The sequence below is a fragment of the Mobula birostris genome, chromosome 10, assembly GCF_030028105.1.
Source record: "Mobula birostris isolate sMobBir1 chromosome 10, sMobBir1.hap1, whole genome shotgun sequence".
Lineage (NCBI taxonomy): Eukaryota > Metazoa > Chordata > Chondrichthyes > Myliobatiformes > Myliobatidae > Mobula > Mobula birostris.
In genome coordinates, this window is record NC_092379.1 from 47033704 (window position 1) to 47060954 (window position 27251).

A 27251-nucleotide genomic window follows, 5' to 3' on the forward strand; every position below is an offset into this window, starting at 1 on the left:
TATTGTGTTCAAATGTATGTAGCGTTGACAAAACCTGCATTGGTCTCCTCATTTGAGAAGGATGGTAATGTCGGAAGCAGTTTGACTTGCTTTTTCATTATAATGCCCAGAATGGACAAGTTGTGCAATAAGGAATGCTTGGCTATCTGGGCTTGTAATTGCTGGTTTAGAGTGGTGAGAAGTGATGATTAATACACATTATGTCTGGGTGACTCCTGGTAACATTGACATGCAGAGGGTATTTCCTCTTATGGGCAAACCTAGAACTAGAAAGTCATTGTTTAAAATTATGAGATTGTTCACTTAAGATAAAGATAAGACAATTTTGTTTCCTGAGATTTATGAGTCTTTAGAAATCTTCCTTCAAGGACAGTAGAAGTAGAGTGTTTGGACATTTTTCTGGCAAAGCAAAACAGATTCTTAATAAGCAAGGGAGTACAATTTTTCTGTTGGTAGATGGGAATGCAGAGATGGAGCTGCAGTCAGAGCAGCCTTGATTTTATTAAACAATAGGTCAGGCTTGAGGAGCTGACTGTCTTACTCCTGATCCTGTTTGTATGACCTTGTTGAACAGTGGAGCAGGTTTGAGGTCCCTTAAGATTTTTCCTTGATCTTTTCATGTGGTCTTTAGTTACTCCTTCCCAAAAATGTGCTGGGTTTCGCTTTTCAAGTACTAACTTGTAGCTTTGGTTACTGAATGTTTACAATCTATTTTTTTTTTACAAACTCTAGTTCATATCTATTATTCTGAGAATAATACTGGAATAGATGCTTGTGGGTTTAACAAGTTGGCAATGTTTCTGAAAGGAGAAAATAGATGAAAGTACCAAAGATATAGGGCAGACATATTCACTTAATATGCAGCTGTGCCTTGGGGTTCAATATAAAGGTTCTCTCTCCTCAAGATTCGAGATTCAAGTTTATTTATCACATGTACATTGAAACATATATTGAAATATGCTGTTTCATTAACAACCACAAGTGTGTCACCACAGTACCTGATGGTATTAAGTGTACGTGTTTTAGACACCTAAGCTGAAGTCTTATCTGCTATGTGTCCACTAGTATGCTCACTTTTGGGAGGTTATACTGTATCAATCTAAATTTCAAAGTTTAATTTACTTAGCTACGTTAGAGGATTTTCCAGTCGGGTTTTAGCTGACACTATTTCAGGTCCAAGGAGAAGCCTGCAGTTAAGAAAGGAGATTAATCACAGTTATTCTGCTTTAAATGAAGCATGTTTTATATTGCGTAAATTCCAACAGTGATTAGAATGGTACAAAAAAGATTTCCAAATTACAAATACAAAACTTACAAACTAGAAAACTTAACACAGAGTTGCAGAGTTGTGTAGCTGTTGCTGTGTTTTATGGTATCATTAGTTTTAATAAGGTCAACATAGATACTATAGTATTGTTCCTATTGATCACATCAAATGGATGGGCAGAGCATATAAATTAGAAGTTTAAGTAGCCTTTCCACTGTGCTCAAAAGCACTATATTGAGGAATAAGGATTTTCAAGCTTGGACAGGTTTTTACTGCGGAGGCATGGTCAGACAGACACAGACAGAGTAGTGTAGCAGTTAGCATAATGCTATTACAGCGCCAGGTCCCTAAGTTAAATTGCGCCACTGCCTGTAAGAAGTTTGTACGTTGCCCTGTGACCGCATGGGTCTCCTCTAGGTGCTCTGGTTTCTCCCCACATTCTGACAAAGATTAAAGGGTTAATGATTGGTCACGCGGGTATAACTGAGCGGCACAGGCTCAATAGACAGGAAGAACCTGATACCGTGCTGTGTCTCTAAATAAGAACACAAACACACACAGAGCCTTGCCCAAAGTTATTTTAGAGTCATTGTACACGTATGTCACCACATAGTACCCTCAGGTTTCTTGCAGACATTCACAGTAGAACAAAGAATCAGTGAAAAACTACACACAATTCAACCATGTGGAAAAGACGACAAACTATGCAAATACAAAAAAAGAAATCAAACAAATAAATAACTAACGCTGAGAGAATACTAAATTAATAAATAACACCACATCAGGTTTCATCAATTTGTCCTGAGCACAACATGACACAAGTCAGATAAGGGGATGTCAAATGCTCAGCTGAAGTGTGGGTCAAAACAAATCTGGAACCAGAGGGTCTGAGCCAAAGGATGTTGCTCGAAATAAATCAATCAATATCTTTGGCAACTGCCGAAAAGTGAGGATTGGTTTGCTGCTGGACTCTTCACCATGGGGGACATAGAAAGCAGATAGTCCTTCAGTTGCACCACACCAGCCACTCAGGGGGTTTGATCTGTGGTGTTTGTGTGGAGTTTGCACATTCTATCGGTCACCACCTGGGTTTCCCTAGATGCACTGGTTTGCTCAAACATCTTACAGGCAGACTGGCAGGTTAGTTGGCCTCTGTCTATTACCTCCAAGTAAAGGTGCATGGCAGCGGAAGGAGTGTGAGATTGTGATGAACATGTCTGAGAGAACGGGCTGCAAGAAAATATGTGGGTGTGTAAGACTCATGCGAATGCTGAGTAGCCTCCTCCTTTGTTATAAGCAAGTTCACTCGTGCTTTCTATGACTCTCTCCCATTCGGCTATTGGAAAGTATTACTGCACTGAAGGGGCTACATTCACTGATTGATAGGTTTCTAGAGGTGATCATGGCCTGGAGCCTGGAGAAAAGCTGATCCAAGCTCTCACATGAATCAGGTTAATTTAAAACAACTTCAGACTTTTTATGTGGGCTTATCACTGGATGTATACACAGGAGCTTGCAGGCTCTAATTCACACTTCACATTTGGTGCCTGCTCGGGTCTTTTGATCTGCTGTCACCATGCTCGCATGCCAGCTTTGAATGTAAACAGTATATGAACAAAAGAAATAGGAGCAGGAATCGGCCTTTTGGCCCATTGAGCCTGCTTCGCCATTCAATAAGATCTTGGCTGATCTGACCATTGACTCATCTCTACCTGCCTGCCTTTTCCCCAAAACCCTTAATTCCCCTACTATGCAAACATCTATCCAAACTTGTCTTAAATACATTTACTGAGGTAGCCTTCACTGCTTCATTGGGCAGAGAATTCCACAGATTCACCACTCTCTGGGAAAAATAATTCCTCCTCATCTCCATCCTAAATCTACTCCCCCGAACCTTAAGGCTATGTCCCCTAGTTCTAGTCTCATCTAACAGTGGAAACAACTTTCCTGCATCTATCTTATGTAACCCTTTCATAATTTTATATGATTCTAAAAGATTTCGTCTTTCTGAATTCCAGCAAGTACAGTTCCAGGCAACTTAATCTCTCCTCATAGCCTAAGCCCCTCATGTCTGGAATCAATCTGGTGAACCTCCTCTGCTTCGCCTCCAAAGCCAGTATATCCTTCCTCAACTAAGTAGACCAGAACTGCATGCAATACTTCAGATGCAGCTTCACGTACCCTATACAGTTGCAGCATAACCCCCCTGCTCTTAAATTCAATGTCTCTAACAATGAAGGCCAACATTCCATTTGCCTTCATGATAGCCTGCTTCATCTCCAAGTCAACCTTTTGCGATTCATGCACGAGCACTGCCAAGTCCTTCTGCACAGTAGCATGCTGCAATCTTTTACCATTTAAATAATAATCTGGCCTTCCATGTTTCCTTCCAAAGAGGGTGACCTCACATTTATCAACATAGCATTTTATCTGCCAGACCTTTTCCCACTCACTTAACCTATCTATGTCTCTCTGCAGACTCCCCGTATCTTCTGCATAATTTGCTTCTGCACTCAATTTAGTGTCATCAGTAAACTTAGATACACTACAGTCGGTCCCCTCTTCCAGATCATTAATGATATTGTGAACAGTTGCAGGCCCAGAATCGACCCCTGAGGCACACCGCTCACCACTGATTGCCAACCAGGGAAACACCCATGTATCCCAACTCTCTGCTTTCTATTGGCTAATCAATCTTCTATCCATGCTAATACATCATCCCCAACTCTATGCATCCTTACCTTATGGATAAGTCTTTTATGAGGCACCTTATCGAACGGTTTCTGGAAATCCAGGTAAATAACGTCCATCTGTTCCCCTCTATCTACTGCGCTTGTTATATCCTCAAAGAACTCCAGTAAGTTTGTCAAACAGGATCTGCCCTTGCTGAATCCATGCTGCATCTGCCTGATGGATCCATTTCTTGCCAGATGCCTCGCTATTTCTTCTTTAATGATAGCTTCAAGCATTTTCCAACTACAGATGTTAAACTAACTGACCTGTAGTTACCTGCTTTAGCCTACATCATTTTTTGAACTGTGGCGTGACATTCGCCGTCTTCTAATCCACCAGAACCTGCCCACAGTCCAGAGAATTTTAGTTTATTTTCTTTCCTTATTCCCTTTCTTTATTAATTGCTTGATGGTTCTTTATTACTTTTTGAAATTTTCCCAGTCTTCCAGTTTCCCACTACTCTTGGAGGCTTTCTATTCACACGCTTTTAGTTTGACACCTTCTTTAATTTCCTCAGTTATCCAAAACTGGCTCTCCCCACCCTTACTGTCCGTGCTTTTAACTGGAATATACTTTTGTTGAGCACCGTGAAAAATCTCTTTGAAAGTCTTCCACTGCTCCACCATATAGCCTGTGTTCCCAGACTACTTTTGCACCCTCCATTTGTATAGGAAACTCAGTCATACTGTGATCACTCTTTCCGAGAGGATCCCTAACTACAAGATCACTAATTTTACCTTTCTCATTGCACAGGACCAGATCTAAGATAACACATTGTCTTGTAGGTTAAGTAACACGCTGTTCAAGAAAGCCATCATTTATGCGTTCTATGAAGTCCTCCACAAGACTGTCTCGACCAACTTGATTCACCCAATCTATGTGCAAGTTAGTCTCCCATGATAACTGCTGTTCCATTCTCCCATGCCTGAGATATTTCTGTTTACTGCCTGTGCCACTGTAATGTGATTATTTGGTGGCCGATCGACAACTCCCACCAGGGATTTTTTTTCCCTTACTGTTCCTAATCTCTACCTAGATGGACTCAACGTTCTGCTCCTTAGATCTTATATCGTCTCTCACTGTCGCACTGATCTCTTCCTTAGAGCGCTACCCCACCTCCCTTACCTTCCTGCCTATCATACCGTATAACCTGATATCCTTGGATATTTAATTCCCAATCTTGACTTAGCTGAGAGGTTGCTTTGAGCGAAGCTGTAAATCATCTACAAGATGTCAGCTCAGCTGAAATCATCTACATCTCGTAGATTAAATCATTAGTCCCACCTAAGGTGACTTAGCACGTCAACCAAGAGAAACTCTTACAGGAGTGGAGGATGGTGACGTCTGCAGTCCTTCTGGTGACTTTGGCTTCACCAAGATAAACAGGGTCGGATTCTTCTGCAACTGGGACTCTTCTTGCAGGTTCTCTTCAGGGAAGGCCCGGTCTTTGAGGAGCATTTCCTTCTGCTCCTGCCTCTGGTGAATTTCCCTGCGCATCTGCCTGGAGAGATAGCGAGATTTTCAATAGCAAGCCATTGTACCAATATGAACAATGCCCTCTCCCACCCCTTCAATGTTCCAACCTCATGCGCAGTAGGGCCAGCACGCTCGGCTGTTCCAGAGGGAGCAGTACCGGGGGCAAGGATCACCTGTCAGTCTAACATTGAGGGGGGTGGGGTGCTCTTTGACATAAGAATGGAGGTGTACCTGACCTTGCACTCAACGTCAGTAAGACCAAAGAACTGATTGCAGACCTCAAAGGGTAAGATGAGGGAACACACATCAGTCCTCACAGAGGGATCAGAAGTGGAGAGAGTGAGCAATTTCATGTTCCTGGGTGTCAACATCTCTGAGGATATCGATGCAGTTACAAAGAAGGCACAACATCGGCTATATATCATGAGGAGGCTGAGGTGATTTAGTATGTCTGCAAAACACACTTGCAAATCTCTACAGATGTACCATGGAGAGCATTCTAATCGGCTGCATCACCATCTGGTATGGTGGGGGGGTGGGCACTGCACAGGACCGAAAGGAGCTACAGAAAGTTGTGAATTCAGTCAGCTCCATCATGAGCACTAACCTCCCCAGCATCCAGGGCATCTTCAAGGAGCGATGCCTCAAAAAGACGGCCTCCAACATCAAGGACCCCCATCGCCCAGGGCATGCCCTCTTCTCACTACAACCGTCAGGGAGAAGGTACAGGAGCCTGAAGGCACAAACTCAACAACTCAGGAACAGCTCCTTCCCCTCAGCCATCAGGTTTCTGAATGGACAATGAAACCATGAACACGAGCTGACTACTTTCCTCCCCCTCTTTTTGCACTACTTCATTAATTTAACTATTATATATATACACAGTCATTCACAGTTTTGATTATTATATATTACATTGTACTGCTACCACGTAACAACAAGTTTCACGACGTACCCCAGTGATATGAACCAAATTCTGATTCTGTTCCGTATCACCAGTGATGAATCACCACACTTGATCAGAATCAGGTTTCACATCATTGACATATATTGGGAAAGTTGTTGTGAAACTTGCGACATAAAAACACTGTAAGTTGCAATAGGAAACATACTAAAAATTAAACTAAATGAGTAGTGCAAAAAGACTGCACGAAACAGTGAGGTGGTGTTCCTGGGCTCAATGTCCATTCTGAAATCCGGTGGCACAGGGGAAGAAGCTGTTCCTGAATCGTTGACTGTGGGTCTTCAGGCTCCTGTACCTCCTCCCTGATGGTAGCAATGAGAAGAGGGCATGTCCTGGGTGATGGGGATCCTTAATGATGGTAAGAATATATAGCTGTGGAGGGAGAGAACACAGAACCTGACAGTACAGTACAGGCCCTTCACCCCATAATGTGGTGCTAATCTTTAACCTACTTTAAGGTCAATTTAACCTTTCCCTTCCACAGAGCCTTCCATTCCTCTATCTTCCATGTGCCTATCTAACAGTCTCTTTAATGTCCCCAATGTGTCTGCCTCTACCACCACCCCTGGGCAGGGTGTTCCATGCACTCACTACTCTCTGTGTGAAGAATTTACCTCTGACATCCCCCCCCTATACTTTCCTCCAATTACCTTAAAATGATGCCCCCCTTCCCTATTAGCCACTTCCAACCTGGGAAAAAGTCCCTGGCTGCCCATTTGATCTATGCCTTTTTCATCTCCTCCATCAAGTCACCTCTCGCTCCAAAGAGAAAAGCCCTAACTCGTTCACCCATTCCCATAAAGACATGCTTTCTGATCTGGGCAGCCTGATACAGCCTGTCAGAATGTTTGACATGGTACGTCTATAGAAGTTTGAGTGTTTTAGATGACAAACCAAATCTCCTCAAACTCCTAATGAAATATAGTTGCTGTCTTCCCATCTTTATAGTTGCATTGATATTTCGGGATCAGGTCAGATCCTCAGAGATCTTGACACCCAGGAACCTGAAATTGCTCAGTCTCTCCACTTCTGATCCTCTATGAGGATTGGTTCATGTTCCCTCATCTTACCCTCCCTGAAGTCCACAATTGACTCTTCTGTCTTACTGATATTGAGTGCAAGGTTTTTGCTGTGATATCACTCAACTAGCTGGTATATCTCACTCCTGTACGCCCTCTCATCTCCACCTGAGATTCTACCAACAATCGTCGTATCATCAGAAAATTTATAGATGGCATCTGATCTGTACCTAGCCACAAAGTCATGGCTATAGAGAGAGTGGAGCAGTGGGCTAAGCACACACCCCTGAGGTGCGCCAGTGCTGATCATCAATGAGGAGGAGATATTATCAGCAATCCACTTAGATTGTGGTCTTCTGGTTAGGAAGTCGATGATCCAATTCCAGAGGGAGGTACAGAGGCCCAGGTTCTGGAGTTTATCAATCAGGACTATGGGAGTGATGGTGTTAAACGCTGAGCAATAGTCAACAAACAGCATCTTGACATGGTATTTGGATTGTCCAGATGATCTAAGGCTATGTGAAGAGCCATTAAGATTCCATCTGCCATAAACCTATTGTGGCAATAGGTAAATTGCATTGGGTCCAGGTCCTTGCTGAGGCAGGAGTTGATTCTAACCATAACCAACCTCCCAAAGCATTTCATCACCGTAGATGTGAGTGCTACTGCATGGTGGTCAATAAGCAGCATACACTACTCTTCTTAGGCACTGGTATAATTGTTGCCTTTCTGAAGCAGGTAGGATCTTCCGCCAATAGCAATGAGAGGTTGAAGATATCCTTGAGTATTGCCGCATGTTGGTGGGCAGAGGTTTTCAGAGCTTTACCAGGTACTCCATCAGGGCCTGCAGCCTTGTGAGAGTTCACCCTCCTGAAAGACAGCCTGACATTAGCCTTCAAGACAGAGATCTCAGGATCACTGGGTGCAGCACGGATCTTCAGAGCTGTAGTTATATTCTCCCTTTCAAAGTAGGCATAAAGATCATTGAGCTTACAATTCTTTTGTAAGAAATCCTGTTCATGTATGTATCAGGGTACTGAGACCAAGTCAACACATAAAGACTCCACTCTCTAAATCCTTAACTTTAATAATGTCATAGCTGATATTCCTCAGCAAGAGGGGTACCAGAATTATTGTCAGACTGTAACTACAACTTGTGTACATTTTGTTTATTATCTTGGTCTCCACCAAACCAGAGAGTAGTGAATCTGTGGAATTCTGTGCCACAGGTGGCTGTAGAGGCCAAGTCATTGGGTATATTTAAGGCAGAGGTTGATAGATTCTTGTTGAGTCAGGGCATGAAGGGATACGGGGAGAAGGCAGGAGATTGTGGCTGAGAGGGAAATAGATCAGTCACGGTGAAATGGCAAAGCAGACTCAATGGCCTAATTTTGCTCCTATATCTTATGGTCTTATGCTCTTGTGGTACACATTAGTAAACCAGGAATTCCTGAACAAGTTCCTTAAGCCTGTCTTTAGCTGGAGTTCAGATGTTTGTAGTACAGTTGTATCAGCAGTTAACAGGCTCCTGTAAAATCAGCAGTCTGCTATTTAAATGCAGACACTACCAATTTGTTATAAACTGCCTTACTTTAAATGAGAATACCTAGTTTAAAATTTAAAACTGTTATTCAAACTGGTGATACTTTCATTTCTAAACTGGGAAATTGATCTTGCTAACCACAAGACATTCTGTAGATGTTGAAATCCAGAGCAACACACTCAAAATGCCGGAGGAGCTCTTCAGGTCTGACAGCAGCTATAGAAATGAATAAACTGTTGATGTTTCAGGCTGAGACCCTTCATCAGGACTGGAAAGGAAGGGGGAAGAAACCAGAATAAGAAGGTGGAGGAGGGGAAGGTAGGAGGTGATAGGTGAAATTAGGAGAGTGGGGAAGAGGGGAGTTGAAGTAAAAACCTGGGAGGTGATAAATGGAAAAGGTAAAGGGTTGGAGAAGAAGAAATCTGATAGGAGTGGGGAGGGGTACCAGGGAGAGATGATAGGCAGGTAAGGAGAAGAGAAAAGGTAAGAGGATGCCAGATTGGTGAATTAAAGCAGAGGGTAAGGGGTCTTTCAATCAGGACCACAGCCTTCATTTCTGTGATGGAGAGAGTGGCTAGGCTATACTTTGTATGTGATTCAGCTTTAATCTATATTAATTCACCTTCTTATCAAAATAGATCAAAGGGCCATTTTTCCTTGAGGATTGGTCCCTGAGAAACTGGTCCAGGCGGCACCTGTTCCAGTTATACAGTTCTGCCCCAGAACATCCATTTTGAACTTCAGCTGGGCAATTGTAAACTTTCTGGTACAAAAGGCAAAAATCTGTAATTAAGTTTCGAAACAAAGCTAATTTATTTGACAGCATAAATATCATCAAGCCCATTACAAGGTTCTGGATATCTGCAGAAATAAACCCCGTGTCTCAGAGTAAATTGGCTTAATACTGATTAGGAATAAGAGTAGAATTCAGCAGTCCAGTTTGATGAACAGTTGTTTCATCTGATGGTATCACAGTTCGAGTTGGATCTCATAGTGATAAACATGGAAAACGGCCATTCAGCCTGGCGAGTTAGTCCCATCTGCCCACTTTTGACCCATAACTCTTTAAGCCTTTCCTGTCCATGTACTTACCTAGATAGCTTTTAAATATTGCCCACCTTAAAATTCTGAGGCTCACTTGAAATATGTAGCACCCCTTCTGGGAAGAAGCTGCCTCTGAGATTTGTTTTCAAGTTCTTGCCTCTAATCTTAAACCTATGCCTTCTTGTTTTTAGCACACCCTCCCTGGGGGAGAAATACTGTGTGTTCATCCTGTACTATCACTCATGATCTTGTATTCTCCTGTTTTACCCCTCAATTCCAAGGATTAAAGTCTTAGACTACACATCCTCTCCTAGTAACATACTGGTACTGTAAATCTGTTCCGCACTCTTTATAATTTAATAACATCTTTCCTATAACAGGGTGACCAAAACCCTACACAATACTGTACTACAAGAGCAGCTTTAACAATGTTTTTCATAACTGGAACGTAGCTTCCCAATTCCTGTACTCAGCCCCCTGACTGATGAATGCCAGTGTGCCAGATGTCCTCTTTATCACCCTATCTACCTGAGACGTCGCTTTCAGCGATGTACACACTTTCACTCCTAGGTCCCTCTGTCCCTTAACATGCCCCAGGGTCTGACGATCCACTGAAAAAATCCCGCCTTGTTTGTTTTGATCTTCCAGAATACAACCTGTCACATTTACCTGGATCAGAAACCATTTACCACTTCTCGGCCCACTTACCCAGCTGATGAAAATCCCCCTCTAATTTTTTTTTCATACCGTTCTACACTGTCGATAGCACCAGCTATTTAATTGGAATTATAATTGTTTATTATTTTCACATGTACTGAACTACAGTGAAAAGCTCACCTCGCATATCCTTAATACAGACCGATTCATTACACAGTGCATCTGCAAACTTACCAAACATGTCTCGTACGTTCACGCCCAACTTGTTTATGTAAATTACAAACCACAAAGGTCCGAGCACTGACCACTGTGGCACTTCTGGACATAGGTCTCCAGTCCAAGAAATGGCCCTTGACCATCACCTTCTGCTTCAACCACTGAGCCAATTATGATTCCAATTGATAGTCTCTCTCTGGATCTCATGCAATCAAATTTCTACACTAGCCAGCCATGAGAAACCTAGTCAAAATCTTTACAGGAAACATCAACTACCCTATCCTCTCCGTTACCTCCAAGTGATTTGTCAGACACAAAGCCATAGTGACTGTGCTGAATCAGAGCTTGTCGCCAAATATTGATAGATCCTGTCCCTCAGAATCCCCTCCATCTATTTACTCACCATCAATGTGAGAATCGCTAGCCTGTAGTTTCCCGTTTTGTTTTACTATTCATTTTAAACAATAGGGCCAAATTAGTGTCTTGATAGTCCTCCAGAGCCTCACGTGTGGCGTCAAAGGTTACAGGAAGAAGGCAGGAGAATAATGCCGAGAGGGATAATAAATCAGCCATGATGGAATGGCAGACTCAATGGGCTGAATAGCCTAATTCTGCTCCTATGTCTTTTGGTCTTATGAATAGATGTCTGCCAACATTGTATGTTTAAAAAGGGAAGAAGGGAGAAACCAAGAAATTACAGGCCTGCAGGTCCAAACTTGGTAACAGAATATTGGAAATATTCTTGGGCACATAAGCATTGGGGAAGAAGAGGTCATGCTAAGTATGCTAGCATGAATTGAAGACTGCTAAAGCACAAGATAAAGGGTTGGAACAGTCGGATGTGTTCCACGTATTTTTGCACTACCTTACTTCCCATTTTTCTATTTTCTATTTATGAGTTATAATTTAAAATGTTAATATTTACTATTTTTTTACTATTTTTAATATTTAATATTTGTAATCCAGGGAGTGGGAAGCACAGAATCAAATATCGCTGTGATGATTGTACGTTCTAGTACCAATTGTTTGGCGACAATAAAGTATAAAGTATATTAGGATGTAACAAGTGGAGAGGCCCAATAATCAATCCTTGCTCTTCAATTATTTACAAATTACATTAAAAACCGGAGGAGGGGACACACTGTGAGGTGTTCAGCTCTGCAGATTACTGTATGTGGGAGAGCATATTGCGGTGCCAGTATTAGAACTCTGAGCTGGATATAAACAGGATTAAAACTTAACAAATGGAGTTTAATGTGGCAAAGAACAAGACCATGCACCTTGGTAAAAGGAATCAAAAGGCAGTCTGTTCTCCAAGTGGGAGACTTTGCAGATGAGGGATCTACGTGTTGTTGTATATAAAGCACAAATAAATTACAGGCTTGGTTAAGAGAGAAAATTATATTTTGCCCTTCATTGCAAGAGGGTTGCAGTTTAGGCATGGAGAGGTATTGTTACAATTCTACACGGTACTAATAAGACCACACCTGGGGTACTGTACACAGTTTTAGTTTCCTTACTTGCAAAAAGATAGATTGGTATTGGAGGCAGAACAAAAGAGATTCACTAGCCAATTCATGAGATGAGAGGGTGGTCCAATTAACTGCAAATAAACTTTGATCTATTTTCTTTGGAGTTTAGAAGAATGGGGACAATTTTATTAAAACATACACAAGTTATAGGGAGCATGAGAAGTTTAGACGTTGAAATATTGTCAGTAGATACAGGATCAGGGACAGCCATTTAAAACTAAGTTGTGTAAGAAATGTTTCCTGCAAAGTATGGTGAATCTCTGGAACTCTTCTCTCTAGAGTGATGGAGATAGCAACATTAGGACTATTTTAAAAAGACGTAGGTTAATTTTAGAAACTGAGAGCCAGAGGAAACTTTCACGGGAGATGAGGCCTGGGCAGATCAGCCATGATCTCATTGAATGATGGAGCAGGCTTAAAGGCCGGGTGGGTTAACTGCTCCTATTTTCTTATATTCATATGTATTGAGAAAGGCACAGATTAATAGGGGACTGTCAGACTGAAACTTTTTAAAGGGATGATTTTTCTTGACTAATTTGATTGAACTCATTTAGGAGGGAGCAAGATCGCCAAAGGAGAATTTGACCATAAGACACAGGAGCAGAATTAGGCCATTTGCCCCATCAAGTCTGCTCCATTTACTATCCCTCTCAACCTCATTCTCCTGCCTACTCTCCGTAACCTTTGATGCGCTTACTGATCAAGAACCTGTTGACCTCTGCTTTAAATATACCCAGTGACTAGGCCTCCACAACATGGTAGGCTGATCAAGAAAAGTAAAAGCTCTTGCAACTGAAGCGAGATTGGCGGACTAGCTCGAAGACAGGGCTCAGTGGCAGAAAACAAAATGCAATAGTTGAAGGGTGATTTTTGTAACTGAAAGCCTATTAGCAGTGTGTTCAGTACTTAACCCGTTCTTATTTGTAACATAACTGATTTAACCTCAGAGCAGAGCATTGATAGTGCTGAAAACCTTGTCAGCCGGTTAATAGGAAATGTTTGCACATCAGGAAAATACTGACAGTCTGTCAGTTGGGCAAGAGGAGGGCAAATTAAATTTAATCCTGGGGAGTGTGTGGTAATGCACTGGAAAGGTGCAACAGGTCAAGGGAATATACAGTTAGTGACCACATCTGACCCACCTTAGAGAAAGTGTGATTTCCTTCAGTTCTGATTAGTCATTTTGAAAGACTGGGAGTTTAATTGGTCTCGGCTGAGAATGGGCGGAAATATTTGTTAATTTCCTCCAGTAAAAGTTTGCAGCCCTTGAGTTCTCTTGGGTCTCATGATCACCTTTCCAAGACCATGAGGCTCTTGCCCGATTCTTCCCTCCCACTCCTTTCCCTTGTCACTGCAAGGCTTCACAACTTTATTTGCACTTTCTGTCTAACAGTGAGCTGAGCACTATTGTCAGCACCTCCCCATCACTTAACTTCTTCCCCCCAACAGAAATCTCAGTTGTTTTCGCTACTCCAACCTCAGCCCAATTGGTTGCTGAATACTTCATCTCTGTCTTTGTTCCATTGCTATTGTTCCCAGGCATGGGCTCCCATCTTCACCCTTTGTGAACTTCAGCTCACTCCAAACCCTTCTGCTGCATCAGAACTTGCATCAGGTTACAATTACCAACATTGCTTACTTCTTTGACAATGCCCCTTTACTCATTTTACAATGACCATTGCTCACTTACTGCACACCTTGCAGTAGCACACGCAGCACCCGTGTACACAATACAGTAAACAATACAGTTTACTGTACTTTACTAGCTACATTTAGAATTTTATTTTATTAACTTATTTATGGTATAATATTTTGGTTTAGGTGTTGTGTGCATTATATGTTGTGTGGGTCCAGAGGAACGTTGTTTCGTTTGGTTGTACATATGTACATTCAGATGAAAATAACCTTGAAATTGAACTTGACTTGAACCATAACAGTCTTTCATGCTGGAGACACTAAAACGAGGCCTAGATGGTTGCCTCAAAATAACATACCCAAATTTATTTGAGAAAACACAATAAGGAAGCATTTGGCAAATAAGCTACATGGGGAGAGCCAGAATGTGAGTTAAGATCTGGGATGGGCTCCTTACCCTCTATAGTCTGTGTCTTCTTTGGGTTAACTTAATTCCCACCTTGGTTCATCACTGCAGCAGCTCAGCCAGTTTCATGTACTGAACACTGAAGTTGGCACGTCACATCCATGCTGATGGAAAGTGGTTGGTTGGGGAAATCAGCAGCTCTCATGGTGAATAAGTGCAGGACGATCATATGTAATCCTGGAATAGAAAGGTAATTTTACCTAAAGGCTCAGCACTAATAGGACCTGATCAAATTCTTATGCCAATAAAGATAACTGAATGTTGATCTGATCACCAGAAGGGAGGCAGAAATCTGGAAAACTTCCCTATCCCAAATATAATGGTCCAGCAGACTGGAGGGGTTGGATAGCCTTTTCCCTCTCCTACTCCTATAACACACTTGAGAAAGCTCAATGGACCTTAGAATCTGTTCCATGGAAAACTAAAGTCAGAGTAAACAGGGTTTCCTCTCTCATCCCATAATACTGTTCCTCAATATCCAGCACCATTAGCGCACAAAGTGCATGGAGTTAGAATTTCAGACAAGTGAGGGATTGCCAACCATTTGATACTTTTACAAATACTTCAACTCTCGCTCAGGGAGATTTATGACCTTACTTTACTCTCAGGGCGTTGGGCATTAGATTTCCTCCTGTGCCTCATATAAATGTGCTCGTTTTTGAAATCTAATTCCATTGCCCAGTCCCAGTTGTTCTGCAAATTCCTTTCTGTTAAACAGAGTTCTATTTCCTTCCTGAAAGTTATGAAAGAATCTGCATCTTCCACTCTCTTATGCCTGGTATCCCAGATCACAACTGGCCTAATCATTTAGCTTTTCCCCAGCTACAATACCTGATGTCATTGTTTTGAACTCAGATTGCAGAGCACAAAATGTGTTGAAGGCATAATACCTTCTACATTATATTTTACTGCATAATATTATTTTTTCATTGCATGTTCCGATGTGCATGTGATAAATAAATCTGAACAAAATCTGTGGCTTTCCATTTGGGTCCCACTGTATTAACACATGGTGGCATCTGTGTATATGCAACAGCATCAGAATTACCCACATCTGTCCAGCTTACCTTCAGCACGAAATGAATACAAAACCTTCCTTCACAGCAGACACATTACCATTTGGAGATACACTTATGGCATTATCATCTGTGGGGATGAATGACTAGATACTAGGAAACTACCATATAGATTTTGTTTAAGTGAAATATGTTTTACTTTGACAGCCCAGTTAGCCGAAGTTTAATGGAAATTGTTAAAAAGGTATAAAAAAGACAAACTACCATTTAACTAACAAATTGTTTTCTTAAATGAAACATAGAACAAATTAGAATGCTACCAACACTACAACAGTGTATTAGTACCTAATCAATACACACAAAATGCTGGAGGAACTCAGCAGGTCAGGTAGCATCCATGGAAAAGAGTAAACAGTCGACGTTTTGGACCAAGACCCTTCCTCAGGACCTAGTAATTTCTGCTGTTAGTTCCTAATAGTTATTGACAGAGGAATTCATCCAGTTTTCGCTGCCTTTTATGGGTGTCCAGGGAGGGGTAGCACCTCTGGAGAAGTGTCTTTCATGTCTACTTTAGTGCAGCTCACTCAACTTTGGTCCTCTCTGGACACTCAGCTCCAAGTAGCTGTATGCATGTTATACCAACCACACCCTGGTCCACAGATTCAACAGGTGGGTTAAACTAGGTGAGGGTAGCCAGCAGGTCTCATAGCCTCAAATAGGGACGTGCCTGTCCCACATGTGAAGTCAACTCCGGCGAACTGGGCGGATGAGATCAACAGTGTGATCCAACAGGCAGGAAGGTGGTTCTATCACGCTCCATGTCATAATATGGCACTAAGTAGTCATGGTCATCCATTGCAAGCAAGGAAGTCCACAGTTTGTGATGACTACTTGTACCACTAGATCCAAAATTCTGTGGTCCACAGAGTGAAATGTCCCAGTGTAAAGGCGTTCCCACACTCAAAACTCTACCACACATGTTTCACTGTCAATAGGCATTCAACATGCTACTGTGTTCTTTTGATTGACTGTAAATGAACAAAATTAGTGCGGGTAATGGACTGCCTTCATGCAATGCTTTCAATGTTTGCATCCTCCAGATGATGAGGGGTTCAGGCTGAAACGTTGATTGTTTATTCTTTTCCCACAGATGCTGCCTGACCTGCTGAGTTTCTCCAGCACTTTGTGTGTGTTGCTCTGGATTTCCAGCATCTGCAGATTTTCCCACCCTGCTACTTGTAACTCTATCTCCGGAGACAGTTTATCCACCGATGTGTATTATAAACCAATGGACACTCACAGCTACCTGGACTATACTGTACCTCGTCCTACCCTGCTACTTGTAAAAACGCCATCCCCTTCTCTCAATTCCTCCATCTCCACTATATCTGCTCTCAGGTTGAGGCTTTTCATTCTGCAACGAAAGAGATGTCTTCCTTTTTCAAAGAAAGGGCTTCCCTTCTTCCGCCATCAACACTGCCCTCAACCGCATCTCTTACACTTCACGCCCGTCTGCTCTTATCCCATCCTCCCGCCACTCTACCAAGGATAGGTTTCCTCTTGTCCTCACCTACCACCCCACCAGCCTCCGCATCCAGCACAAAATTCTCCGAAACCTCCACCACCTCCAACTGGATCCCACCACCATCTTTCCCTCCACCACCCCCCCACTTTCTGCTTTCCCCACGTGACTCCCTTGTCCATTCGTTCCTCCCCACTGATCTCCCTCCTGGCACAAGTGCTATACTTGCTCCTACACCTCCTTGCTCACTACTGTTCAGGGCTCCGAACAGTCCTTCCAGGTGAGGTGGCACTTCCAGGTGAGGTGTGTTCGGTGCTCCCAATGTGGCCTCCTGTATATCGCTGAGACCCAACATAAATTGGGAGACCATTTCGCCAAGTATCTACGCTCCGTCCGCCAGAACAAACGTGATCTCCCAGTGGCCACCCATTTTAATTCCACTTACCATTCCCATTTCGATACGTCCATCCATGGCTTCCTCCACTGTCAGGATAAGATCACACTTAGGTTGGAGGAACAACACCTTATATTCCGTTTGGGTAGCCTCCAACCTGATGATATGAAGATCGATTTCTCAGACTTCCAGTAATGCCTAGCCCACCTTTGCCATTTCCCATCCCCTTGTCTCTCTCTCATGTTATCTCTTTGCCTGCCCATTGCCTCTCTCTGGTGCTCCTCCACCCCCCAACCCTTTTTCTTTCTTCCCATGGCCTTCTGTCTTTCACCAATCAACCTCCTAGCTTTTTGCTTCATCGCTCCCCCTCCAAGTTTCACCTATTGCCTGCTGTTTCTCTCTCTCCCTCCCCCTACCTTTCTAATCTACTCCTCAGCTTTTTATCTCCGGTCCTGCTGAAGGGTTTCGGCCCGAAACAGCAACTGTACTTTTTTTCCATGACGCTGCCTGGTCCACTGAGTTCCTCCAGCATTTTGTGTGTGTTGCTCAGATTTCCAGCATCTGCAGATTTTTCTCTTGTTTGTGCATCCTCCAAAACTTTATTTTAATTGAAATAATAAAGATGATTGTCGATACCTTCAAACTTTTCGTAGTTTCTTACTTGAAGTAGTGAAATTGTTTCATTTTCACTGCCCGCTGTTTCTCGCATCTTCAAACCTGAGTACTTGAAAACAGAGTGGGCAGAACGATTCTGAAGCATCTGTGTAAACAATCTTCTGTTGTGTTTAATTTACCCTGAAGACAATTTGATGCAATGATGTGAAGTGATGACATGAAGAGAACTATTTTCTTGTTGCTTCTTTAGTGCCTTTAAAGAATATGATATTCTTTGCCAATAATGTATTATTTTTTAATTGCAAGCCACCGCACATTGATCTTTATACTTTTAAATGTAGTTCCGAGAGCTATCTTCCCTGTCATATCTTCATGCCTCCCATTCTTTAGATATAAGGATTTAACTACATTACTTTCATAACCAACATTAAATCGGATTAAGTCATTCTTTCCTCAAGTTTTTATGACAAGATTATTAATGAATCTTATGTCATTTTAGAATACCGGACCTAAATTGGCTTTTCCATCATGAATTCCTCATTTTATTTCATTTTGAAAACCATCTTATATACATTCCATAAAGGAGGCCTTTTCTCCCTTGCTAATTTAACTTGACCATAAATGAGCCCTGGGAAATTATACAATCCATTATACACACAACTAATTTTATGATTTTATGCTCAACTTTGCAACTGTTATTCTGTGTACAGCAATAACTCATGTAAGTTTTTGATTTGTTACTTGCTGTCTCTATACCTCATTCTAATTCTATGACACAATCTGTTAAGCCAAGTACTTTCTCACTACTAAACAATCTCATCTCTTATTAATAGTGCTTTCCTTCTTCCTTTTCCTTTGCATTTGTCCTTCCCAAATATCTAATATCCTTGAAAATTCAGGTTCAGATTTAGGTTACTCGACAGTAACACTTATGTAACAGCAAATAGATCTGACCCATGTAATTCTATTTTGTCTCACTAACTCGCATGGCTAGGTATAAATACATTTAAGTACATCATGCTTCATTTTACCCTTTCTAGATTTCCCCACACTTTAATGTTGATTCAATTTACAAATTAGCATTTTCTGACTAAGTCATAAAATATGACAATGGTGCAGCAATTATATTAACAAGCAAGTAGTCCGAAGAGTCAAAAATTACCCATAGAATCAGTCATACATCATGGAGTCTCATAACATAGAACTGGACACCAGACACCTACCATGCTCAATGTTAAAAACTTGCCACACAAATTACCTTTATACTTGCTCCCTCTCATTTTAACTGGATGTCTTCGAGTAGCCTGTGGAGAAGATTCTGACTCTACCCAATCTATGACTTTCATTAGTTTTGATTAGGTCACTGCACATCCTCTGAAGCACCAGAGTCTGTCCAACCCCTCCTTATAGTTTAGATGCCTTAATCCTAGCAGCTTCATGGTACATCTCAACTGCATCCATCAGATTCCTCTCCAGTAACCTCCCTACTACAAAGGTAAGACACACCAGCCTTTAAGTTGCTGGGTTATCCATATTTCCCTTCTTGAAAAAAGGAAAAGCATCGGCTACACTCCAGATCTTCACTGTTGCTAGTGAGGGTAAAATCTTCATTATGGTTTCTGTAACTTGCTCCCTTGTGTATTGTGTCATTAAATATATCCATGAGGCTATTGGACATCCAATTTGATGCTCTATTAAAGACCCAGCACCACCTACATCAGAATTCCCTGGAAATTAGTTTGCCCCGTGCTGCTCTCACTAATCTCCATGTCTTTCTCCAAGCTAAATACTGGTACAAAATACTCAATTATTACCTCACCCATATTCACTAACTCTAAGCTTACTTTCTCCCCCTTATCCTTAAGTAGTCCTCCTTAGTTATTCTCTTGTTTGTAATACAAGTATAAAATGCCTTGGGATTCGCTTTAATCCTATTTTCCAAGTATTTTTATGACTCCCTTTGGCATTGTTGATCCTCTGATGGTGCTCCTTCCTGCAGACTCTATATTCTTCAGGGGTCTTGTCTTATCTTAGATTTCTTAAACTTACACATGTTTTATTGTTTGTGAAAAAGTTCATTAACTTCTCTTGTTGTCCAAGTTCACATTACATTTCCATCCCTGAGCATCCTCCTTATTGCTACATGCTGGCCATGAACTCTAATCACCAGGTCTTAAAGGAACTCCCATGTGTCAGATAAAAATTTACCCAGCAACTGTTGCTCCCAGATAGCCCCCCACCCCACTTACTACCTGTCTAATAATGCTGTAATTTGCCCTTTCCCAATATTGTACTTTCTGTAAGGTCTGGACTTATCTGCAGGGGTTGTGATCATTATTCCAAAACTATTCTCCCAATGAAAGGCCTAGCCCTTCCGAGGCTCATTTGGTAAAACAAAACCCAGTATTGTTCCTCCCCTAGTTTTTTCTTAAAGTTATTCATTTATAGGATGTGGGCGTCGCCAGCTAAACCAGCATTTATTGCCCATCCCCAGTTGCCCTTGAGAAGGTGGTGATGAGCTGCCTTCTTGAAACGCTGCAGTCCCTGAGGTGTAGGTATATCCACAGTGCTGTTAGGGAGGGAATTCCATGACTTTGACCCAGTGACAATGAAGGAATGGTGATATGTTTCCAAGTCAGGATGGTGAGTGATTTGGAGGGGGATTTCCAAGTGCTGGTTGTGGTAAACCATGTATATATGTTGTAACTCGGTTACCTGACTGCCCCTGTGGCTCCTCCCACAGAGTCCTGTATGAAGGTGTTCACCTTGCCCCTCCCCCTCAGTCCGGGGGCAGACACTCACTGTGGAGATCGTATTGTACAGCGAATAAAAGCCTTTCAGTATTTTTACCAAACTTCAGTCTTTTGGAGTAATTGAAGCTGCTTCAATTTTATTCGCTGTACATTTTAAAACATGGAACGGGTCCTGAGACCAGAAAAATTAGACCTCCATCCGCAAATGCCTGACGCCGGAAACGCTTTCGAACTCTGGCTGGCCTGCTTCGAAGCGTATCTAGGGGAGATTAAAGTGACCGAACCCGTAGCGAAGCGTAGAGTTCTACTCTCCAGGGTCAGTCCACGGGTTTATTCGCTGATCAGAGACCAGCCGAACTACGATGGCGCGATGAACGCACTCAAAAGGCAATACCTGCGGCCGATAAACAGCGTCTATGCTCCGCATCGCTTAGCGACACTGCAACAACGCCCCGGCGAATCGAGTGCTGAGTTTGTCCAGGCCCTACGGACACTCGTGCGAGCCTGCAATGGCCAGGAGCTGACGGCAGCGCAGCATGCAGAGCTCCTAGTGAGAGACGCCTTCGTCACGGGGACCAGGTTAGTGTACGTGCGCCAGCGGCTGCTGGAAAAAGCTGATCTTACTCTAAATTCGGCGATGGAGCTGGTTGATTCGTTGGAGGCCGCTCTGCATAACTCCGAGGCTCTCCAGGCACGCGATCCCCCGATGGCCTCGTGGGCGCCACCGACCCCGCAACCCGCCGGCGAATCGACCTCGGCTGCAGCCCAGTCGTGAGTCCGCGAAGTGCTACTTCTGCGGACTGGAGAAGCACCCCCGGAAACGCTGCCCGGCCCGACAAGGTACCTGCTCCAGCTGCAGAAAGAAGGGCCACTTCGCCAAGGTCTGTAAGTCAAAACCTCGAGCGGGATCGAGCAGCGCCGCGTGTGAGACATGGGGGTCGCCATCTTCCCTGCACAGGCCACCATGTGCGAGACGTGGGGGCAGCTATCTTGGTCGGCACCATCTCCCACCGCCTACGACCAACGGGTGCTCACGGGGCACCCCACCACGCTGGACCAAGACAGCGACCCCACCCTGGCTTCCGTGACCGTCAACCAAAGCGCTCCCCACCAGTTCACAAGGTCAATGATGGACATCCTGGTGGAGGGGCACAGGACAAGCTGCCTGTTTGACACAGGCAGCACGGAGAGTTTTATCCACCCAGCCACGGTGCAGCATTGTGGACTCATGATATGACTGGTAAGTCAGAGGGTCACCATGGCCTCCAGGTCGCATACAACAGACATCCGGGGGGGTTGTGTAGCGACGCTAGTGGTGCAGGGCACAGAATATCGGAACTTTACGTTACTGGTCATGCCTCAACTGTGTGCCCCTGTGCTGTTGGGGTTGGACTTCCAGAGCCACCTGAAAAGTGTGACAATGAAGTATGATGGGCCCCTCCCGCCAATTACAGTCATAAATCCCCAGTTTTGTAGAGATATGTCACGTACCCCGCTACTGACCACACACACACACACACCGACCCGCACATCCCACCCAACATCATGCCAACTGCCACACTACCAACACCACTTGCGGCCTCTCCACCCTCAGGATCCCTCCCCCACCGCTGTTCGCCAACCTGACCCCCGACTGTAAACCTGTGGCAACTAAAAGCAGGAGGTACAGCGCGGGGGACAGAGCTTTCATTAAGTCGGAGGTGCAGCGGCTGCTCAGGGAGGGGGTCATTGAGGCAAGCACAAGTCCTTGGAGGGCGCAGGTGGTGGTTGTTCGGAATGGGGAGAAGAATAGGATGGTCGTGGACTATAGCTAAACCATCAATAGGTTCACGCAGCTGGATAGGTACCCTCTACCCCGCATCGCAGATATGGTCAATCAGATAGCACAGTACAAGGTGTACTCGACCATAGACCTAAAATCCGTTTACCATCAGCTCCCCATCCGCCGGGAGGACCGCCCTTACACCGCCTTCAAGGCGGACGGCAGGCTTTATCACTTCCTGCGCGTCCCCTTTGGTGTCACGAATGGTGTATCTGTCTTCCAGAGGGCAATGGACCGGATGGTGAACCAGTGCCAACTGAAGGCCACGTTCCCATATCTGGATAACATTACCATCTGCAGTCACGACCAGCAGGATCACGACAACAACCTCCAAAAATTTCTGCAAGCGGCCAAATCTTTCAACCTCACCTATAACAAGGACAAGTGTGTATTTGGGACCACCCGACTTGCTATCCTTGGGTGTGTCGTGGAGAATGGAGTCATTGGCCCTGACCCCGACCGTATGCGCCCCTTGTTGGAACTCTCTCTTCCCAATACCCTCAGAGCCCTCAAAAGGTGCCTGGGCTTCTTTTCGTATTACGCCCAATGGGTCTCTAACTATGCAGACAAGGCCCGCCCCCGGTCAAATCCACCACATTCCCCCTCTCTGACGAGGCCCACGCGGCCTTCAACCGCATAAAAGAGGACATTGCCAAAGTAGCAATGCATGCGGTGGATGAGGCCATTCCCTTCCAAGTAGAGAGTGACGCCTCCGACTTTGCGCTGGCTGCTACCCTCAACCAGGCAGGAAGACCAGTGGCGTTCTTCTCCCGTACCCTTCAAGGCCCTGAAATTCGGCACTCTGCGGTAGAGAACGAGCCCCAGGCCATAGTGGAAGCTATAAGGCACTGAAGGCACTATCTTGCCGGCAAAAGGTTCACCCTGCTAACTGACCAGCGCTCAGTCGCATTCATGTTTAATAATCAGCAGCGGAGCAAAATCAAAAATGATAAAATTCTGAGGTGGAGAATCTAACTCTCCACCTACAACTATGACATCATGTACAGGCCTGGGAAGCTCAACGAGCCCTCCGATGCCCTACCCTGGGCAACATGCACCAGCACGCAGATCGACCGGCTATACGCCCTACATGTAGACCTTTGCCACCCGGGAGTCACTCGGCTTTTCCACTTCGTGAAAGCCCGGAACCTGCCTTACTCCCTTGAGGAGATCAGGATGATGACCAGGGACTGCCAAGTCTGCTCAGAGTGCAAACCGCACTTCTACCGACCTGAAAAGGCACAACTAATGAAGGCCACCCGCCCCTTTGAGCGACTGAGTGTTGACTTTAAGGGCCCCCTTCCCTCCACCGACAGCAATGTGTACTTTCTTAACGTAATTGACGAGTACTCGCAGTTCCCCTTCGCCATCCCCTGCCCCGACACCACTATCACATCAGTTATAAAAGCCCTGCGCAAGCTCTTCACTCTGTTCGGATACCCATGCTATATCCATAGTGACAGAGGGTCCTCATTTATGAGTGACGAGCTGTGCCAATATCTACTGGCTAGGGGAATTGCAACCAGTAGGACCACGAGCTATAATCCCCGGGGGAATGGACAGGTAGAGAAGGAGAATGGCACGGTGTGGAAAGCCACACTCTTAGCCCTCAGGTCAAAGGGACTGCTGGTCTCCCGCTGGCAGGAGGTCCTTCCCGAGGCACTCCACTCCATCCGCTCCCTGTTATGCACAGCCACCAATGCCACCCCGCATGAGCGGCTCTTTTCACTTCCCAGAAAGTCGACCACTGGAAGCACCCTACCATCTTGGCTGACGTCCCCGGGGCCAGTGCTGCTCCGGAAAATTGCGAGGAGCAATAAATACTCCCCGATAGTCGAGAGGGTTCACTTACTTCATGCGAACCCCCAGTATGCCTACGTGGTTTTATCTGATGGGCGGGAGGACGCGGTCTCCATCCGCGACCTGGTGCCCGCAGGAGCTCTGGGCCCCTACGCTGAACACTCCGTGGCGACTATTGACCCCGTACCTACGAGACACCGTGCACCCCAAACCCTATACAGACACCACACGACACTCCGATACCGGGCGCGATGCACACGCACGAGGGATTACCGACACAAATGTACAGCAAATAAAAGCCTTTCAGTATTTTTACCAAACCTCAGTCTTTTGGAGTAATTGAAGCTGCTTCAATTTTATTCGCTGTACATTTTAAAAAATGGAACACGTCCTGAGACCAGAAAAATTAGACCTCCATCCGCAAATGCCTGATGCTGGAAACGCTTTCGAACTCTGGCTGGCCTGCTTCGAAGCGTATCTAGAGGAGATTAAAGTGACCGAACCCGTAGCGAAGCGTAGAGTTCTACTCTCCAGGGTCAGTCCACGGGTTTATTCGCTGATCAGAGACCAGCCGAACTACGATGGCGCGATGAACGCACTCAAAAGGCAATACCTGCGGCCGATAAACAGCGTCTATGCTCGGCATCGCTTAGCGACACTGCAACAACGCCCCGGGGAATCGAGTGCTGAGTTTGTCCAGGCCCTACGGACGCTCGTGCGAGCCTGCAATTGCCAGGAGCTGACGGCAGCGCAGCATGCAGAACTCCTAGTGAGAGACGCCTTCGTCACGGGGACCAGGTCAGTGTACGTGCACCAGCGGCTGCTGGAAAAAGCCGATCTTACCCTAAATTCAGCGATGGAGCTGGCTGATACATTGGAGGCCGCTCTGCATAACTCCGAGGCTCTCCAGGCACGCGATCCCCCGATGGCCTCGTGGGCGCCACAGAGCCCGCAACCTGCCGGCGAATCGACCTCGGCTGAAGCCCAGTCGTGAGTCCGCGAAGTGCTACTTCTGCAGACTGGAGAAGCACCCCCGGAAACGCTGCCCGGCCCGACAAGCTACCTGCTCCAGCTGCGGAAAGAAGGGCCACTTCGCCAAGGTCTGTAAGTCAAAACCTCGAGCGGGATCGAGCAGCGCCGCGTGCGAGATGTGGGGGTCGCCATCTTCCCTGCACACTGCCACCACGTGCGAGACATGGGGGCCGCCATCTTCCCTGCACACGCCACCACGTGCGAGACGTGGGGGCAGCCATCTTGGTCGACACCACCTCCCACCGCCTACGACCAACGGGTGCTCACGGGGCACCCCACCACGCCGGACCAAGACAGCGACCCCACCCTGGCTTCCGTGACCCTCGACCAAAGCGCTCCCCACCAGCTCGCAAGGTCAATGATGGACACCCTGGTGGAGGGGCACAGGACAAGCTGCCTGTTTGACACAGGCAGCACGGAGAGTTTTATCCACCCGGCCACGGTGCAGCATTGTGGACTCATGATACGGCCAGTAAGTCAGAGGGTCACCATGGCCTCCAGGTCGCATACAACAGACACCTGGGGTGGTTGTGTAGCGACACTAGTGATGCAGGGCACAGAATATCGGGACTTTACGTTACTGGTCTTGCCTCAATGTCTGCCCCTGTGCTGTTGGGGTTGGACTTCCAGAGCAACCTGAAAAGCGTGACAATGAAGTATGATGGGCCCCTCCCGCCAATTACAGTCATAAATCCCCAGTTTTGTAGAGATATGTCACGTACCCCGCTACTGACCACACACACACACCGACCCGCACATCCCACCCAACATCATGCCAACTGCCACACTACCAACACCACTTGCGGCCTCTCCACCCTCAGGATCCCTCTCCCACCGCTGTTCGCCAACCTGACCCCCGACTGTAAACCTGTGGCAACTAAAAGCAGGAGGTACAGCGTGGGGGACAGAGCTTTCATTAAGTCGGAGGTGCAGCGGCTGCTCAGGGAGGGGGTCATTGAGGCAAGCACAAGTCCTTGGAGGGCGCAGGTGGTGGTTGTTCGGAACGGGGAGAAGAATAGGATGGTCGTGGACTATCGCCAGACCATCAATAGGTTCACGCAGCTGGATAGGTACCCTCTACCCCGCATCGCAGATATGGTCAATCAGATAGTACAGTACAAGGTGTACTCGACCATAGACCTAAAATTCGCTTACCATCAGCTCCCCATCCGCCGGGAGGACCGCCCTTACACTGCCATCGAGGCGGACGTCAGGCTTTATCAATTCCTGCGCGTCCCCTTTGGTGTCACGAATGGTGTATCTGTCTTCCAGAGGGCAATGGACCGGATGGTGGACCAGTGCCAGCTGAAGGCCACGTTCCCATATCTGGATAACATCACCATCTGCGGTCACGACCAGCAGGATCACGACAACAACCTCCAAAAATTTCTCCAAGCGGCCAAATCTTTCAACCTCACCTATAACAAGGACAAGTGTGTATTTGGGACCACCCGACTTGCTATCCTTGGGTGTGTCGTGGAGAATGGAGTCATTGGCCCTGACCCCGACCGTATGCGCCCCTTGTTGGAACTCTCTCTTCCCAATACCCTCAGAGCCCTCAAAAGGTGCCTGGGCTTCTTTTCGTATTACGCCCAATGGGTCTCTAACTATGCAGACAAGGCCCGCCCCCGGTCAAATCCACCACATTCCCTCTCTCTGACGAGGCCCTCGCGGCCTTCAACCGCATAAAAGAGGACATTGCCAAAGCAGCAATGCATGCGGTGGATGAGGCCATTCCCTTCCAA

The 27251-nt window shown here is 45.3% G+C and overlaps 1 protein-coding gene across 1 annotated transcript in view; it reads left to right on the forward strand.

Moving 5' to 3' along the window:
- Positions 1 to 18127, forward strand: part of LOC140203969 (uncharacterized) — a 49336-nt gene extending 31209 nt beyond the window's left edge. The window contains exon 3 of the transcript XR_011887472.1: positions 16719 to 18127. The gene's annotated coding sequence lies outside the window, so the exon portion shown is untranslated. The remainder of the gene's footprint in view (positions 1 to 16718) is intronic.
- Positions 18128 to 27251: the final 9124 nt, after the last annotated feature.